The sequence below is a fragment of the Protopterus annectens genome, chromosome 13.part0 (genome assembly GCF_019279795.1).
Source record: "Protopterus annectens isolate FY-2018-M chromosome 13.part0, PAN1.0, whole genome shotgun sequence".
Taxonomy (NCBI): Eukaryota; Metazoa; Chordata; order Ceratodontiformes; family Protopteridae; genus Protopterus; species Protopterus annectens.
This window is the reverse complement of record NC_056747.1, coordinates 1,320,326,086-1,320,344,316: the sequence shown is the minus strand read 5'-3', so window position 1 is coordinate 1,320,344,316 and position 18,231 is coordinate 1,320,326,086.

Below are 18,231 nucleotides of genomic sequence, written 5' to 3'. Positions count from 1 at the left end.
ATTTCCACTTATTTCCAGGGTAATTCTGAAGAATCAGAAGGACTCTCCAAAATCTTTCTGGTGACTTCTCTTTGGCCCAGGCAACATTGTTTCTTCTTCACATGGCTTTAACCAAAGGCAGTTATCATGAGCTTCCTCACAGATTAGATCTACTCACACAAGACCTGGGGAGTTTCATACACCCCAATCTCAGTCTCAAACAACTTTAGGTAACTGTCTGAATGATTCAATTTTGATACCTTTTAGGCACCTTTTTCATGGTGATGTACAGCAGGTATTAAAGGAGGTAATAAAGCCTGCTACTAGGAAGTCTGATACTGGCAAGTGGAAAATACTTTCCAGTTGGTGCCTAGCCACTAACCGTGACTTCATCAGGGATTATGTACCACTCGTTCTTAAATATTTGTGTTAGTTATTCTTTGCCCTTTCTTAGTCATCTGTCAAGGTTCATCTAGTGGCCATTTTATCGTCTGCTCGCGGAACCCTCCTTTTATCTCTGTTTTTGTAAAACAGTTTCTGAAGGGATTTTTCCATTTTAGGCATCTTTAAGAGGTACATGCCTCCCTTTGAAGCAGCTTATCAGGTGGACTTAAAATTCATCCCATGGAAGATGACTCATTGCTATGACTTCCGCAAGAAGAGTATCTGAGTTGCAATCTCTCATGGGTAAACCCTATCTGGTCTACCATACAGATAGGGTCACATTAAGCACAAATCCCTCATTTATCCCACAGTTGTTTTCAAGTCTACTTTGAATCGAACCATCTGTATCCCAGTGTTCTATCCAGATCATCAGAAGAAGGGAGAAATGATTCTTCATACCCTGGAAGTGGCATAGGCAGCTTAGGTACTATCTTGACAGAACTAATTAGGTTCATAGGTAAGTGCTACACTACCTGCCCTTGCAGGTCATTTTAAGCCTGGCCAATTTTTCTTTTTGTGCTTGAATTAACCTATCCCATTTAGTTAGAGATTGGCCTTACCCATCCCATCTTCAATAATTATATATTATCCCTAATGAAAATAAATGGGATCATACCATAGGTAATTTGAGGTGACCCATACATAGGATAAGGCATTTAGAAGCTGTCTATGTCTATTAGTAGTACAGGTGGCAGTCCTGGGGAAAATTTTCTGGTTCCCATCCATAGATCCAAGTTGCACTTGAATAGGGACAAGGATGAACTTTGTTTTATGTGGATGGGGACTCTGCTCTAAAGCAGTGGTATGTTCTGTGAGATATACCCTCCAAACCATTCTGTTAATTTTGCAGAAGAGATTTAGATCCCTAGACTGGGTATTTGTGATGGCATTTGACTTGCTGATGCACAGTAAATCCTTTAGAAAAGCAGATAAGCTGTTTAATATGATGGAATAAAGAAAGGATGACTAGTGTTAAGACAGGATGTTTCTAGAAGGTTGTCATCAGCTATTGCTTTTTGTTATTCCCACCATCAGAAAATGAATTCCATGGAGTATCAAGGCACATTCTACTAGAGCCTTGGCCTCTATAATGGCATACTGGAAAGGGGTGGACTCTAGAAGCAGGCTAGAGGCAGCAGCTTGGTGTTCTGTACATACTTTTGTGTTGCAGTCTGGATTACCTTTTAGGAGCAGGACTGACTCTGCTTGATTGATTCTCTATTGGCTCCTTGATGTGCATCCTTCTTCCTCCCAGATCTGATTGGCTCTGATAATCAACCCATATAACCAAAAGGTGACTGCAGCAGAGAGAGAGAGAGTGATGAACATACTATAACTGTGTATGTTGAACTTTCATAACAATAAAAGTTCAAATTCCTCACTGCTGCAGCAACTGCACCTACCAGCCACCCCCCTGCATATATATATAGTTATCTTAGAGATTTACAGTCATTGGTTTCTGTTTATATTTTTTAGAGGTTCAGGATGAGTTAACTCTTTCTGTAGGAATTTTTGAAGTTGTCTATATACTGACTGCTGATTTCCATCCTGAGACTAGTCAATCAGCACTCAGAGTGAAGGTGTGGAAGGGACCCAGAGCTTTATGAAGCTGGCCAGTTGTTGTATCCTGGGCAGGATACAATCCATATAGCCAAAAGGCTACTGCAGTAGTAAGGAATTTGAACATCTGCTATTATGGTAAATGCAACTTACACAGCTGTACTTTACCTCTCACAGGTGTATTGTTTGTTAGGATGCTCCTTTTCATTGGTGAGTGATCATGCCCATCACCAATAGAGTGTAAATGCAGTTGACCCATTGGCCATTCCAATCTTTTAAATTTAAAGATCTGCAACACCCAAGTTTATGACAGTAATGTGACCAATCACTCTCAGATATGTAACATGTCTGTAAAAGTCATGCAACCCTGTGGGTCTCTGCTGTAGGGCACGTAATGTAGTCCATGGTTAGATGGTAAATAGGGAGCACACTTTACCCAGTGCTGGCTTAATTTAGCATGGTCTGAAAGTCTAAATGGCTGATGGAAAAGAGTAAGTGAATTCCATCCAAAAGGTAAGGTAGGCTGAGCTATGTTGTTGTTGTTTGTCTTTCGGCTTTTCCCGGTAAGGGGTCGCCACAGCAGAACTCCGGTCCGCTAATGATTGGCAGTAGATTTTACAAAATGCTGAGGTGCCAGCTCGACGTTCCACCTTCAACGAAGGCATGCCCATTTAGGCATGCATGTCTTTCGAACACTACCCAACCGTGGGGAGGACATGCAGACTCCACACAGAAGGCACTCCAAAGCCGAGCATCGAATGTGAGAACCTCTTGCTGTGAGGTAACAACGCTACTGCCATACCACTGTGGCATCTGTAAGGTAGACTGATCTATAAATAGAAGAAACCAAGCTTGGTGCATCTTTAATTAGAGGGAGCTAAGGCATAAGGTGAGGAAGAGTGCTAATTACTAGGAACTAAGGCAGGGTGGATCTATAATTAGAGAAAGCTAAGGCAGGGTGGAACAGTCATAAGAGACAGATTAAAAACCCTTCACATGAGACAAAGAGTGTGAGACATTGAGGAAGCACTGATTTCCTTCTACTGTATGCACAGGCCAAGAATATTTTTGTCTAATGGAGTGCTATTTTCTGAGGAAACTGCTGAACATTAGGTGAGAAGAAGTATGGATCTGGAATCAACGGAGACTCGTGTTATGCATCTGCATGCTAGTCAGTCAAAATGTGCCTACTATTGCTGCAGCTCATCCTTAAACCTGATGCCTTCAGATGTTATGGGCCTGTGTGCTGGTGACAGGAAACCTGCTTTCTATTCCTGTTTAAGCCAGATGCCTTCAGAAAGAAAGACTGGATTGTAGTTTCTTGTAAAAAAAAAAAACTGTTATAAGCCTAGAACTTTTTTAAAATATTTTTTTAGTTCTCTTCGGACCTCATTAGTACTGGCCCAGCTACCAGTACCCCATGTCTACCTCAGCTGTACCAACCATCCTCCTACTTACTACAGTGTTGCTGCAGCTGGTCATGGATCTTAAAGGTGTCCTGGGGACTCAGGTTGTGTGTGCTTCTGTCCGGTCTTTTTTTTTGTATTATATGCCCTACTCACCCCCCCCCCTCATGCTCATTGGTCATGTCCAAAGGCAAATCCTCTCTTTGGACCATGTCTCTACTAAGTGGGTGTCCTCCACCCAAGATGGGCATGCCCATCCCTTTCTGACACTTTGTCAGTCACCTGAGCCATTAATTTAACCCAGATTGTTCTGTAGTTAGGACTTTATTCCTCTACTCCACTAGAGTGGCTTCTATTATGAGCCCATAACTTGTTCAGAAAAAAAGACTAAAACAAATGACACAACCAGTTGATTAATTTGGAGAAGTCATTTCCCCAGATTCTCAAAAGCTTGCACGGAGTGCAATATCAGTGCAGGAGCTCAAGCAGGCAATATGTCTGCCGTACGATCTAGGAACAGCCTGCAGGGGCGTGTACGAGAGCCCCTGCACTAATCCTGCACAAACGAAGCCCTTGTATGCAAATCACCCCATTTGCAGGAGAAATCCATGCAAATGAGGTGATTTTGCTACCCAGGAAGCTTGCGACTGTCCGTGCAGGACTAGTGCAGTCAGCAGAAATGTACTCGGTTAGTAACAGAGTACATTTCTGCAAAATCCAAAACTAAGCTATGACAGCTCCAAATAAAGGCTGCATATCATGTAGTAAGCATGCCAATGGCCAAGTATATGGCCATTGGCATTGCAAACAATACAAAAAATAAAAAAAAATCAACAAATCAGCTTTTATTTTTTTTAGCTAGTCTCGGTTGTTTAAGAGTAGGGCAGTGGCGCGCAAATGGGATCGGGGGGAAAATAACATCTCTAGGGCTAGGCTTGCAAATGCCTCAGGGCAGATAGCCTAGTACTAAACTATGAAACTATGAAACAAAATTAACCTAAATTAAGCATTCTAATCAGTATTCTTCCATGCAAATTAATGGCAGGCAGAAGACAACATGGCCAGTGAGTAGTGGTTGCTAAGGGGGAGGCTCAGTGTGAGACATGTAACTATGCATTAGCAGGCAATCCTATGCAAATGAGGGGAAGGATAGTGAATCCCACTTTACCCGAGCATGTGAGTCTGGACCCAACAGTGTAAATGTAGGAATAGCTTGGTGCAAGCCTAAGAGGCAGGTGACATCATGGGGGGGGGTCAGGCATACTGTAAGCAGATTGGAGCCCTGTGGCTCGGGTTTGCTCCTAGCTTAGCACAGCTAAGCTAGGGGGTGTGTCTAAACCTGCATAGCAATCCTTACAATGCTTAAGCGGGTGTGCGCACAGCACACTGGGTTTTACAGGAGGCAAAAAGAAGTTAAACAGGAAATAGCAGCACTTTGCACATTTGAACACTCTGTTTGCACGGTTCGCCCCTGGGCTTAAACAGGAAGGCAATGGGAAGGGAAAACAGCAGTAGGAAGGTAATCAAGGAGTACTAGCTTAGCTGGCAGGTGAAATGTATCAGAATCAGCCAATTACAAAGGCAGCAGACCAGCCCAGCCCAGAACATTACTACAAACTATGGAAACACCTACCCCTCTGGATTTCCCACACTCTACACCACCGGTGTAAACAAGTGGAGAACTTTTAACACACACAACAGCAAAATGTTAGGGGCTGCAATAGCTATCATACAACTTGTGGAAGAGGCTGAGGGTGGTGAGGATGTGAATGCTGCCAAGCAATGCACAGTGAGGAGACGGAGAAGAGTGTACAGACCCAGGATAACCTATCAAGGGCTACATGAGCTGGAGATAGTGGAGCGCTATAGGGTGGACAGGGACTTCCTACAGCAAATTGTTGAGCTGTGCCGGCCACACCTGACACACAGAACTAACAGACGGGAACCCATCCCAGTGGATACCAAGGTATGTGTAGGCCTATGAATACTAACTACAGATACCTTCCAAAGGCCAACTTGGGATATGATGGGGATTTCACAGGCATCGGCATCCAGGGTACTCCACTAGTTCCTGGATGCCATGTCAGCACATGCCGGTGAGCACATATATTTCCCCACTACCCATGAGGCATTGGCCAGCAATATGCATCTCTTCCACCAAATAGCAGAATACCCTGAGGTAGTGGGTGTAATAGACTGCACGCACATATGCATCAATGCACCACCCGGTGAGCGGGGGAGGGTCTACATCAACCGCAATGGCTTCCACTCCATCAACTGCCAGGGCATGTGGAATGTCCAGGGCATAATAATGAACGTCTGTGTTGGCTGCCCTGGAAGCTATCACAATTCTCACATCTGGCATCTGACGCAGCTGTACCAGAGATTTGCCAATGGGGACATCCCACATGGTCACCTAGTGGGGGATGCTGGATACACACTGGAGCTGTGGCTGATGACACCTATCAGAAATGCACACGCACCCAAACAAGAACTCCATAATGAGGCACACGCACAAACAAGAATCATAACAGAGCATGTGTTTAGAATGCTCAAGTCACGGTTCCAGTGCCTGGACTCATCCGGTGGACCCTTGCAGTACTCACCAGCTACATGTACCCAAATTGACCTTGTATGTGCCATGTTACACAATATGATCCTGTGGAAACAGCTGCAGCAGGAACAGCATGGGGCAAGGCCACACAGCCCCCCCCCACCATTGCCAAGGCCTGCACAGGCACAGAGTGACTCAGAGGAGGAACAACCTGAGCCTGCCCCAGTAGGCAGAAGGAGGCATGCCCAGTATGCCCTGGCCTTGGCAAAGAGGCAATGCATAGCACATACACTGACATGGGAGGGACCTAGGGATTAACACCTCTCTCTGACTCTCACATACAGTAAAAGGGATGCCAAGCATTACACTACCTGTGCCTAACCAGGTGTAGGGAGTGTACTATGTGCATCCGACATAGGCAGCCCTGCAGCACCACCCTCAATACTGGGACACCCACAAGATAAGTGACTCACACATGCCAGTCAGGGGGCTCACATACACAACAACAGTCACAGCCAGCAGGACAGGTGTAGACAAACACAAACAAATGCTGTGCTATGGCCTCTGAATGAGGCCTATGGGTAACCTCCCCCCCCCAGGCCTACACAGACTGACTATAGCAGGCCAGGCAGTGGGATGTCAGTTGTGAAGGCTAGGAAGTCAGAAACTAATATGTAGGTAATTAAAAGCTAAGATCTGTAGTATGCTGGTATGCCTCTAGCCAGCACGATAGATAAGATTACATAGGTTCATAGGTTCATACTAGGCTATCTGCCCTAGGGCATTTATAAGCCTAGCCAGAGTGTGTTTGGCTTTCGCCACCCATTTTAAATTAATTTTGCTATGCCCTTTTTCGAGGTTAGTATACTGTGCCTCTGTCTAACAGTGACACAGGAGTGATACCCGGGGTAAACCTATGATCTCCCATCCATTCATCAAGATTCCTCTTGAAGAGAGTCAATGAGGGACTCTGCCTAACCTGGACTGGGATTTTATTCCAGAGTGAAGGGAGCCTCTGGGTTATGAATCTGTCCCTCCAGCATGTCCTATTTATTTCAGTGCTGAGGTTCAAGTCTCTTGAGCGCGTAGCTCAATGGAATTTGGATTTTCTGAGGTGCAGCATGTCCATTAATTCCGGGTTGGACATGGCTTTATACATCAGGCACAGACCACCTGTGAGCAGGCGGTATGCCACTGAGTAGAGCTGGAGTTTCTTTAACCGGGCAGCATATGGCATCTATTTGAGCCCTTTGATCCTCTTGGTGAGGTACTTTTGGGGTCTTTCCAGTTGCTGCAGGTGTCTGGTAAGGTACATCCCAAAAGGAGCATTGTACTCAATTATGGGCCTGATGAGGGATGAGTAAAGAGGCACAATGACCTCCCCTGGAGTACCCAACATACCAGTACTGTCCTAGCAAATGTGTACAAGTGTCAGGTGTGCCCCTTCTATCCTACATAGACATTTAGTAACAGTCAGGTGTGCCCCCCAATCCTGTGTAGAAATGTAGAAATAGCCAGTTGTGCCTTCCCCCCAGCCTACATAGAAATATAGTAACAGTCAGGTGTGCCCCCTCAATCCTGTGCAGAAATGTAGAAATAGTCAGGTGTGCCCCCCAATCCTATATAGAAATATAGTAACAGTCAGGTGTGCCCCCCCAAACCTGTGTAGAAATGTAGAAACAGTCAGGTGTCTCCCCCATGCTATGCAGAAATGTAGTAACAGTCAATGCCAAATGATTGATGGATACCCTGCTGAGACAGCATGCTACCTGTCAGTGCACAACACAAAGTTCAGCACTGCAGTACAAACTACCTGGACTTGATCCACACATGCAATACAGATGGCCATACTGGGCATGATCACCCACACAGAGAAATGAAGGCAATGTCAGTCAACAACATACTGAAAGGTCATACTGGACATGCTCACACACTTAAACACATGAAGGCCATGTCTGCAAACACCAGTGGACCAGACATATCTGGCAGTTGTAGTTGTTAGGCAGACACTTGTCAGTATGCACCACTCATGCCTTGCACACACAGTGGATAGAAATACAGACATATATGTCAGGACAACACAGTGTAATAAGCCAAAGGTAGACGTGCATAGATGTGTGGAAGAGGGTGACTGTGACAAGGAGCCATCCAGGCCTGTTGCACCCAGCACACAGCCAAAGGGCCCCAAACACATGAGATGCAGATGTCACTAACTGCAGATATTAACCACCAGTATCTGTCAGCAATACAGATGATGTGATGCACGTGCCAGCTGTCCAACATGACTGTACAAGGAAGCAGTCATCTAGCAGCTGTATACACGTTCCTGTGAAATATGACCCTGTGTGTGCCCGCATGTGGTGTGTCAACCCCTAGACGAATGGGTTATGGCCCATGCACACACACTGCAATCCCCATAGCCTACTATGACAAGCCTGCTGAGGTCATCCAATGTGAAATACACCTTTAGGAAAGTTGTAGCCCAGTAATCTCTGTGGCATGTCCAGTAACTGGGTACTGCTGTAGTGTGGTAAACTAGTTAGGTAGAAGTTCTAACCCCAGACTTGGTAACTGTGTGTGAGTGTGTGTGTGTATGTGTGCGTGTCTGACTGTGTAGTGAGCAATGCTTTTTAGGGTATTCACACTCTTTACAATTTATATACTCAACTTTGGCAAGGCTGCTGATGTCATCCACATAGAAATACACCTCTGGGAAGGATGTAGCCCAACAATCTCCATAACATGTCATGTAACTGTGTACTACTGTAGAGTGATAAAGTAGTTAGGTAGGTGTTCTAATCCCAGACATGACAAGTGTATGTGTTTGTGTGTCTGTCTGACTCTGTCTGCGTAGAGAGCAATGCTTTTTTGGGTACTCACACTGCCTACAAGTCATATACTCAACTTTGACAAGGCTGCTGATGTCATCCCCCTAGAAATACACCTCTGGGAAGGTTGCAGCCCAATAATCTCTGTAGTGCGTGCCATAACTGCATACTACTGCAGTGTGATTTAGAATTATGTTAGGGTTTCATCCCCACTCATGGTGGTTGTGGATGTTTTGTGTGTGTTACAATGTCTGTGTATGGAGCAATGCATTTTAGGCTAGTCACATGCAATACATTTCAAATGGCCTACTTTGGCAATCCTGCCAATGTCATTCATTGTGAAAAACACCTTTGGGGAAGGGGGTTTCCCATAAACCCTGTGGTGCTTCCTATAACAGCTCCATGCTGTAGTGTGATATAGACCTCTATTAGGGGTTCTATAGCCACACATGTCAGTTGTGGATGTTTTGTGTGTGCGTCACTGTCTGTGTAGGGAGCAATGCATTTTAGGCTAGTCACATGCAGTACATTTCAAATGGCCTACTTTGGCAATCCTGCTGATGTGATTCATTGTGAAATACACCTTTGGGGAAGGAGCACTCCAGTAATCTCTGTGTCATGTACTATAACTGCATAGTGCTGTAGTGTAATAAACTAGTTAGGTAGGGGTTCTACTCTCAGACATGACAGTTGTGTGTTTGTAATTCATATCCTGTGTGGAGGTGGTTGTGAGTGTGTGGCCAATGTGGAGCGGGCTTTGTATATTTCTTATATGGTGGCCCTACTATATATCACAATGTCCACCATACAGGGATAACAGATGTGAAATGATTGAGAGGCTGGAGTGCAAAGCCATATCCATGCATTTGACAGCAAGGCCAGGCAATCACAGTTAGCAACCCGTGTATTACCCAGAGCACAATCCCAACCCATGTCTCATACACACACACACACATGCCTAGGCAACAGCCAATATGTGGGTAGTACACTGTATATTGGCCCCTGATAGTAACTATGGGGTAATAGAAGTGGGCTACAGAGGGCATGGCACACTGTCCATCTGTCCAATATGCACGCACATGCAGACAGTGCACCTTCCCCATGTTCCCCAATGGACACCTGCAACACCTGTAGTGCCATCACATGTGACACACAAAGGACATACCATGCCTGACAACATGCCCTGTATTGGCAGATGCCACTGACACCAGGGAATGCCATTAGCATGCTATCAATGTAGGTGCAGGGTAAACCTGCTGCCCATTACCAGTTCCCACCACAGGTGGGCAGGACTGGCACATCTGATAATAATCTGTGTTCACAACATGGGCCAGACACCCCAGCTACAGTTCCACATATCACTGTACATGCATGTGGGAGATGTGCACATCCCAGACACCATCCATGTCATGGACTACGGAACACATACTTGGAAAGTGATGCACAGCATTGACTACACATAATAGTCACTCAGGTGACTGTATGGGGGATACAATACCCACCTGTGTGGGCAAATGCAGACACTACAGGCCTGAGCCTCAATGCAGACCATTGTCATGTGGCCTGATGCTAAGGTATACCCATCACCTAGCCTTGTACAGCCATCTGGCACAGTCGGCCACCACACACCCGGGCAGACATGGACCCATGCATATCAGTACTTGCACCCTGTGTGTTTGTGTGTGTGTTTTGTATGGTGAGTATGTTCACATCCACACTCCCTACAACCCCCATGGGCATACTGTAGCATTCTGTCTGATGTCAGACACCTAACCATACCCTTTGCTTATACAACCTCCATATGTCCCATGTGGTGCATGTGATACCTGCACAGTGATGTGTTGTGGCAATCCCACTACTAATGAGTTGTAATCCTGGCCCTGCCAAGTGTGACAATGTGTGTGCATCCCTGTTAGAGTGTGGCTGTGTTGATGCTGGCACCTGTTCATGCAGACAGGTACGTGTACGTCACCATCCATATAGCTACCGTATCCCTGTTGCAGATGTCACTCACCATCACATATATGTTCTGAGGGCTCCACAACAGGTAACCCATGTGGTGCATCCAATAACTGCATGGAACTGTGATAGCACTGCATAGTCATCAGGAGTTTGATACCCTGTGCTAGTATGTGTCTAACACAAACATTCCTAGGTTTTACTCTCCCACCCCTCCCTGACTTGTTTTTGCCACTGTCTGCCTCACCCACTCCCTCTCTGGTGGATGTGGAGACCTACACCTGCTTTGCTTAGACAGCAGCATGTGTATTTTAAGTGATGCTCATGATCAGCTGATATCCTCTGCATGAATTGCAGCTCTCCCCTAGCTGATTGCATGTGGAACAGCTGTGGTAACATTCCCATAGCCAATTGCATGGAAACACACTCCAATATCTAGGAACATCATGTTGGTGTTGGCCCTTTTCATTCACTATGAGCAGGAACTAGATCTGTTGTTTGGCAAACAGCATCTCAGATGGATTGGGGATATACCTCTAACAACATACACTGTGGAAACAGAGCAACACACAGGAGGAGGATGCACCTGACCTGACTACAGACTGTAAGTGCTGCTATACTGCATTTGGAGTAATGTTGGTTTAACAGTGTGTGTGTGGATATGGCTGTCCTACATGTCTCAATACCTGCCATGTCAGTTCAATGTTTATGAGGAATCCCCATCTGCAGGGTCATCTGCAGACTGGGCAGTGTGTTGTGCCTTTGGTTTCATGTGTTATCCATGGAGCATCTATCTATGGACTGAAGAAGGTAGTGTGAGGATTGCAGTCTATAGATGGTGAAAGCCGTGACAGTTACTGACTTCATATCCCTCACAGGACATATGTTGCAACAAACCCTGTTACAGCAGTAAATGTATGGGCTTATCACAGCAACATAATAAAACCAAAATCTCCAAGGGGAGGTAAGCAAAGGTGAAATCAACAAGCTCCAAAAAAAAATAGCGTACCACAGGTTTATTTGTCCGCTTTCATCAAACGACTTCCTCAGAATAATTTCACAATAAAAAATCTCAGCCTTAAATACACAGAATAATTATACAATAAAACAATTAAATAAATTTACATATTTAATTAAACAATGTTTAAAATAAAAGAAGTATGAAAAAATGTCATGTAAAAAGGGAAGCTACCTCTAACTTGTTGTTAACACACAATTTACGATGTTTCAAAAAACATTTAAGATTGATAAATTCATTTAAGCCTGGTGTTTTATCTGATTTCAGCCTAATTTGCCAGATAGTCTCCCTTTGCTCTAAAAAAATTTTAAAATCCCCATCCCTCATGTCAGTGGAACATACTTCTAATACAGAAAAAGAGAATTTTTTAAAAAAGGAACAAGCAGAAGAATGCTTGTACAGGGCATTAGTACAGTCATTGGTTTTTATAGCATACAAGTGCTCTTTGATACGTGTGCTCAATTTCCTGGTGGTCATTCCTACATAAAATGCCGGACAAGTGGAACATAAAGCTATATAGACAACACCCTTGGTATTACAGTTTACAAAACCAGGTACTTCAAAGGTTCTGTCTACAGTGGTGACTGCTATATAAGGCCCTGTAGAAATAAACCTGCAAACTTTGCACTGATGACAACAGTGCATACCTTTCTTACTGGTAACAAACAAATTTGTTGTATGCTTGTTGTTTTCTAAAATCCTTTTAACATTATAGCTGTTACGAAAAACAAATTGTGGCTTAGTACCCAATATCTGATGAATTTCAGAGTTACCATGAATAATTCTCCAGTTTCTTTCAAGTATAGATCTAATGTGGAGACTATCACTGTTCATTTCAAGGGAACAAATCAAGTTAGAATCAATATGGTGAATAGACTGTTCACCAAAATGAATGTTGCTACTACAAAATGGCCGGATAATTACTAAAACGCTTATTAAAAATCTTGTTGCCAATACTGTCTAAAATCTGTTCATCATAACCTCTTTGGGAAAACAGGGCAATTATGAACTGAAATTCTTTAACTAGATCAGAATCCTTGGTGGTCATATGGCAAGCCCTAATGAATTGACCTCTAGGTATATTTTTAACTATGTGTCTAGGATGACTGCTTAAAAAATGTAGGTAGCCATTGGTGAAAGTTTTTTTACTATGGATACAACTGTAAAACTTGTGATCAAACAGGTCCCACCACAAATGAATGTCCAAAAAGTTGACTTCTAAACCTACATCACCTTTGGTGAACCTCAAAAAACTAGGAAGTGAATTAACTTCCAAAATGAAATTTTCGACAGTATTAGGATTTCCTTCAATAACAAAAATCAGGTCATCAATGAACCTACAAAAAAATTAAATTTTAAATTTCTCCTTTAACAAGGGAATGAATTCAAGTTCCCACCACGCCATAACCAAGTTGGCATAGGCAGGGGCAGCTGGAGAACCCATCGCAACACCTCTTTTCTGCTTGTAATAAGTTTTATCAAACAGAAAAAAATTGTTGTGTAAAATAAGTTCAATAAACATGCAAATGGTCTTAATCATGTTGACAGAAAAACAATTCTTCCTACATAGAAAGTTCCTTACTGCTTCAACACCATCGTCATGAGGGATACAGGTGTATAAAGACACCACGTCAATGGTAAAAATAATGTGCCACTCAGGATCAAAAACAGAGGTTTCAAAAAAACTTTTTAGTTTACTTAAAAAATGCCAGGAGTCCTTAACAAAATATAACTCATTGACAAGTAAAGAACCCAAAACTGAGTCAACAACCAGAGACACCCCTTCAGTAATAGAATGTGGTGAAGAAACAATGGGCCTGAAGGGCAGATTGCTTAAATCTTTATGGGGTTTTGGGATGCCAAAAATCACACCAATTTTGGGCTCTGAAACTACACAAAAATCATATAATTCTGGAGTAATGTCTCCTGACATAAAAACTTCATATAAATGAGAATGTATAAAACCAAAATGTTTGTGTATCTCATATAAAGAAACTTGTTCATATTCGTTAACATTGTTTAAAATTTCTAACATACTATTTTTATATCTGTCTTGATCCATGATAATAATATTGGCACCCTTGTCACTTTTCATAAATCTAAACTGATTGGTTAAAGCTTGCAGTTCAAATAATGCCTTTCTCTCCTGTACTGTCAGGTTATGATGAATGTTGGTGTTGTTTTTCAATAAATCATCAACATCCTGAATACAAAGCTCTTCAAAGACTTTGATGGTATGGTGCAACCTTGGGGTAACAGTAGAAGGTTTTATCAAAACCTTATTAGTTTTTGGCAAATCATGCATCAAGTAAGATAAATTTAACTTCCTGGTGAAATTTTTAATGTCAATGACAGTCTTACTGTAATTAGCCCTATTGCTAGGAACAAAATTTAACCCTAGTTTCAAAACTTTTAATTGCATGTCAGAAAAAACATAATCAGTTAAGTTGATAATGTTAAAAAAGTCAAAGCGTTCTACTACGCTTCGTCCCCCAAAGAATTGGACCCCAAAAAAGTCCGGCTCTGAGTGAACACTGTCTTTTTGCTCAAGTTTCCCTGATTTTTCTTGGGGAAACTAGAGGAAGAAGAATCAGAGGAACCAACACATGATTTGTTCCTACAAACCTTGTCTTTATCAGTGGCGTGAGGACTAGTCTCAGACTCACGATGATCTTTCTCACAAACAGAACCCTTAACTTGATTGTGGATGGACTGCATGGTGTTAACAGGAATGCCATCTCTTACATCAGGCATTTCAAAACCCTGTTTTTTATCGTGCTTTTCATCAGAAAATATAGCTCTGTTACCACTGGTGAAAGAGGATACAGCAGCACTGTAAGAACGATTGTTGCCAAGGTTAACACCCTGTCCTTTGAAACCATTGTCTTTGTTGTGAATTGCAAAATGGTCATAAGCAGATTTATTTTGGTAAGAGGTCAAATCACGATTCAGTTTCTGTTGTTTGCGGGTGGTAACTTCAGCTGAATGCTGATTAATGTCACACGTGAACTGTTGTAACAAAACACTAAAATTGTCAATTGATAACTTACTTTTTAAATATAATTCAACGTTGACAATCTCATCCTTAAGAACAGTCATTTTATGCTTGTTGTTTTCAACTAATAAATTCAGAAAGCACAAACCCGCCTCATTAAAAAAGGCAACTAAATGCTGAAACAGCGGATGATTGAGGTTTACCCCGTTAGGGCATTTGAAAAACCTCAGTCCTTTGGGCACAATACCCAATTCAATGCAATGCAAAAAATAACAATTTTCTAAATCTAACGATTTGTACCTTTTTAATAACCTTAAAAGGTGCTCTCATTGGTCGCTGAAATGTTCCTGATGTGTTTCATTCGAATACCTTCCAGTACCACTGAAAGGGTTCTCCACACAGCTGAGTAACTGCTCAACCATTGCATTTCCGGTGTGGCGAGCGCGGAAATGCAAACGCTGCTCCTTTGCTCCACGCTCACCAAGACCACCTGTAGAATTACCCAAATCAATAACAGTGTCCATTTCTTCAAAGAACTCAACTGGACTGGAAACACAAGTTGTAGATTCTTGTTTTTCTTCACTGGCCTTCGCCACTAAGAATTTCAAGGAACTTTGGATGTCAACTAAGGTTGCCACAAGTAAATTGTTCAGGTTGTCACCCCCAGATGAAGGTGTAGGATGAATAGTTACATTCAATAAGGGATCATCAGCTACCTCCACCATGAAGTGGCACAATGAAAAACAACTCCAAAAAACAACGCCAACGTCAGAATTCTGAGGAAGTCGTTTGATGAAAGCGGACAAATAAACCTGTGGTACGCTATTTTTTTTGGAGCTTGTTGATTTCACCTTTGCTTACCCCCCCTTGGAGATTTTGGTTTTATTTAGTTTGACTTGGCGTTATTTTTTGGAGTTATCACAGCAACATGTCAATACTGACCCTGTGTATGTGCTTCCAGCCACAACTCTGTCAATCTTTGTACATATGTCGTGCATGAAGTGGTACATATGTGCTGTGCACCATAATTAGTGTCATCATATCTGATAACAAGTCAGTGAGATATCAGACTGCTACACATATTATGTACAGTAAGGGTTATATTTCATGACATAACCTGGACATTCTGTAGATGTTTTTACAGTACTGCGGTCTGTGTACTTATAGTGAATGTTGACAGTGGGTGTATTGTTAATATGTACCTTAGCCTGTGTACAGACTGTGGTAGATGTCATTGTTCTAGTTTCTGTTCTATCTGATGTTGCATGCTGCTCCACTGTATGGTACCATATCGGCGTACATGTTTGTAAGGCCATACACACATGTGCCATACCACAGACAGCCATCAGACCAAACTGTGTAGCAACCCAGTATATGTAGGGTCAGTCTGTGAGTGGCACATATGAGGATGGAGTTGAACATATAGTCCATATACTGTAATATTATGCTAGCTTAACATATGCGGCTGTGTTCACACTGGTTGTGGTTATGCACTTTCACACAGATGTATCTTACCCTGTGCTGTGACATGCCTGCAGAGCCTGCTATATATGCAGGTACATGTGCATTCCCCCATAAGAGATGTAGGTCAGTGTTTAGTCAGTGTGCCTGTAGCCTGCACAGTGCATTGTTACATGCCTAGCAGCTAAGTGTACGTACCCAGTGAGATGCCATGTGCAGATACTTGCCAGATGTACTGTTGCTGGGCCTCCCTTAACATTCATGTATGTCAGACAGAGCAGTGGGATGCTGTACAAATGTATGTCAATATCTAGTGGGTAGTATGTGGCCATGGTACCCCTGTACCAGTGGCTATTATGTGTCAGGCCAGACCGTGGTGTGTGAATACATAATCTATGGTGGCAAATGTATACCAGTCGTTATGTGTTATACCCATCTACATGGCTGTCTAAATCCATATTGACAGGCATGGTACACATGTTTTGCACTAAGAGGTTATGTGTATACCTCTGGACTGTACAGAGTGTGTCAGAATGTCCACATATATTGGCTAATATCTCTGCTGCAGTCCACAGGGGCATTATGTGCTAGCAGCGGTACTTTACTATGATGTCCTTAGGATGTCTGTCAGTAGCCAATGGCACACATGTTATATGCAGATATGACCTCCCACACACACACACCATGTCTGTGAAGACAATCCCAATGACAGTAGCAATAGTCTACTAATATATCTGCTATACATCAAATAATTCAGCAGAACGGCAGTTCTAAAACTCCAATAAACAAACAAAAAGAACGCCTTGGACCACGGTCTTCTCCTCTATAGTGTCAACACCAAAATCACAGAGCGCCAGTGAAATTAACACTTTTATTCACCAAGAAAAAATAAATACATGTGTTTTCATCCTACATACAGGACTTCATCAGTATCAATTCATCAGCATGTATTTATTTTTTCTTGGTGAATAAAAGTGTTAATTTCACTGGCGTTGACACTATAGAGGAGAAGACATTCTTTATATCTGCTATACATACCTGACATCCCCTTGCACTACGACTTTGGGACTATAAAGGCTGGGGTAGGGCTACACTCCATGTCCAGGACATATGGTGGAAATATATGTACATATAATTATCCAGATAGCCATATATATATATATATATATATATATATATATATATGTTTACACATGTGTAGTACATCCAGTTACCACTGTCATGGCAACCACCTACTATAAATCCCTACATAATGTGGGCGTGGTCCCTTTAAATTCCCTGTGTGATGGACATCCTTCCTGTGTGTGGGCATCAGTGTTACAGACAGCAAGTAGCAATAACTCTTACAGGAGAACTGACACACTCAGGGCAGCCACATATTTGTAGGAGGTTCAGGAACTACAGAGAGAGTGTGAGTAGAGTTGTCTTATGCTTTGTATATTACTGGTGTTACAGGGTGTGTGTGTACATACTAGTTTACCTTGGAATGTAGTCTGTTTGCATAGCTCACAACTGTGGGCCTATCCTCTTGCTGGCCAGAGGTATGCCTATCATGTTTTCTCAGTCCACCACACAAGTCCTGTGTCAGCTAATTCACTGGCAGTGTTTGTGTTGAGTGCTATCAGTACCTGGCTACATCCATTTCTGTTTCTAACCTCACTTCCCTGACTAAGGGTATGTTGCTGACTATCCTGTAACACCAGCAACTTGCTTAGTGTATGGCAACAGTTTTCCACATATGTGCCTGTGTTCCAGCCACTGTCCTCCACCTACATGCCAAGCTTTGCACATATGACATGCTGTTATGGGTTGTTCTGTAGTGGGCTGTGAGTATATCACACTGCCATTGCTGCCATCAGTCCACTGCTGTTGTATCCCCCACACATACAGTGGGGCTGGGGCCATATATGTGTGGGCATTACCTACATGATACATGTGTGCCGTTATGCACTCCAGAGGCCAGTGTATGTAACAGTGGTATATGGCCCTGTATTATTGAGTCGGGGGGGGGGAGCACCATAAATGAC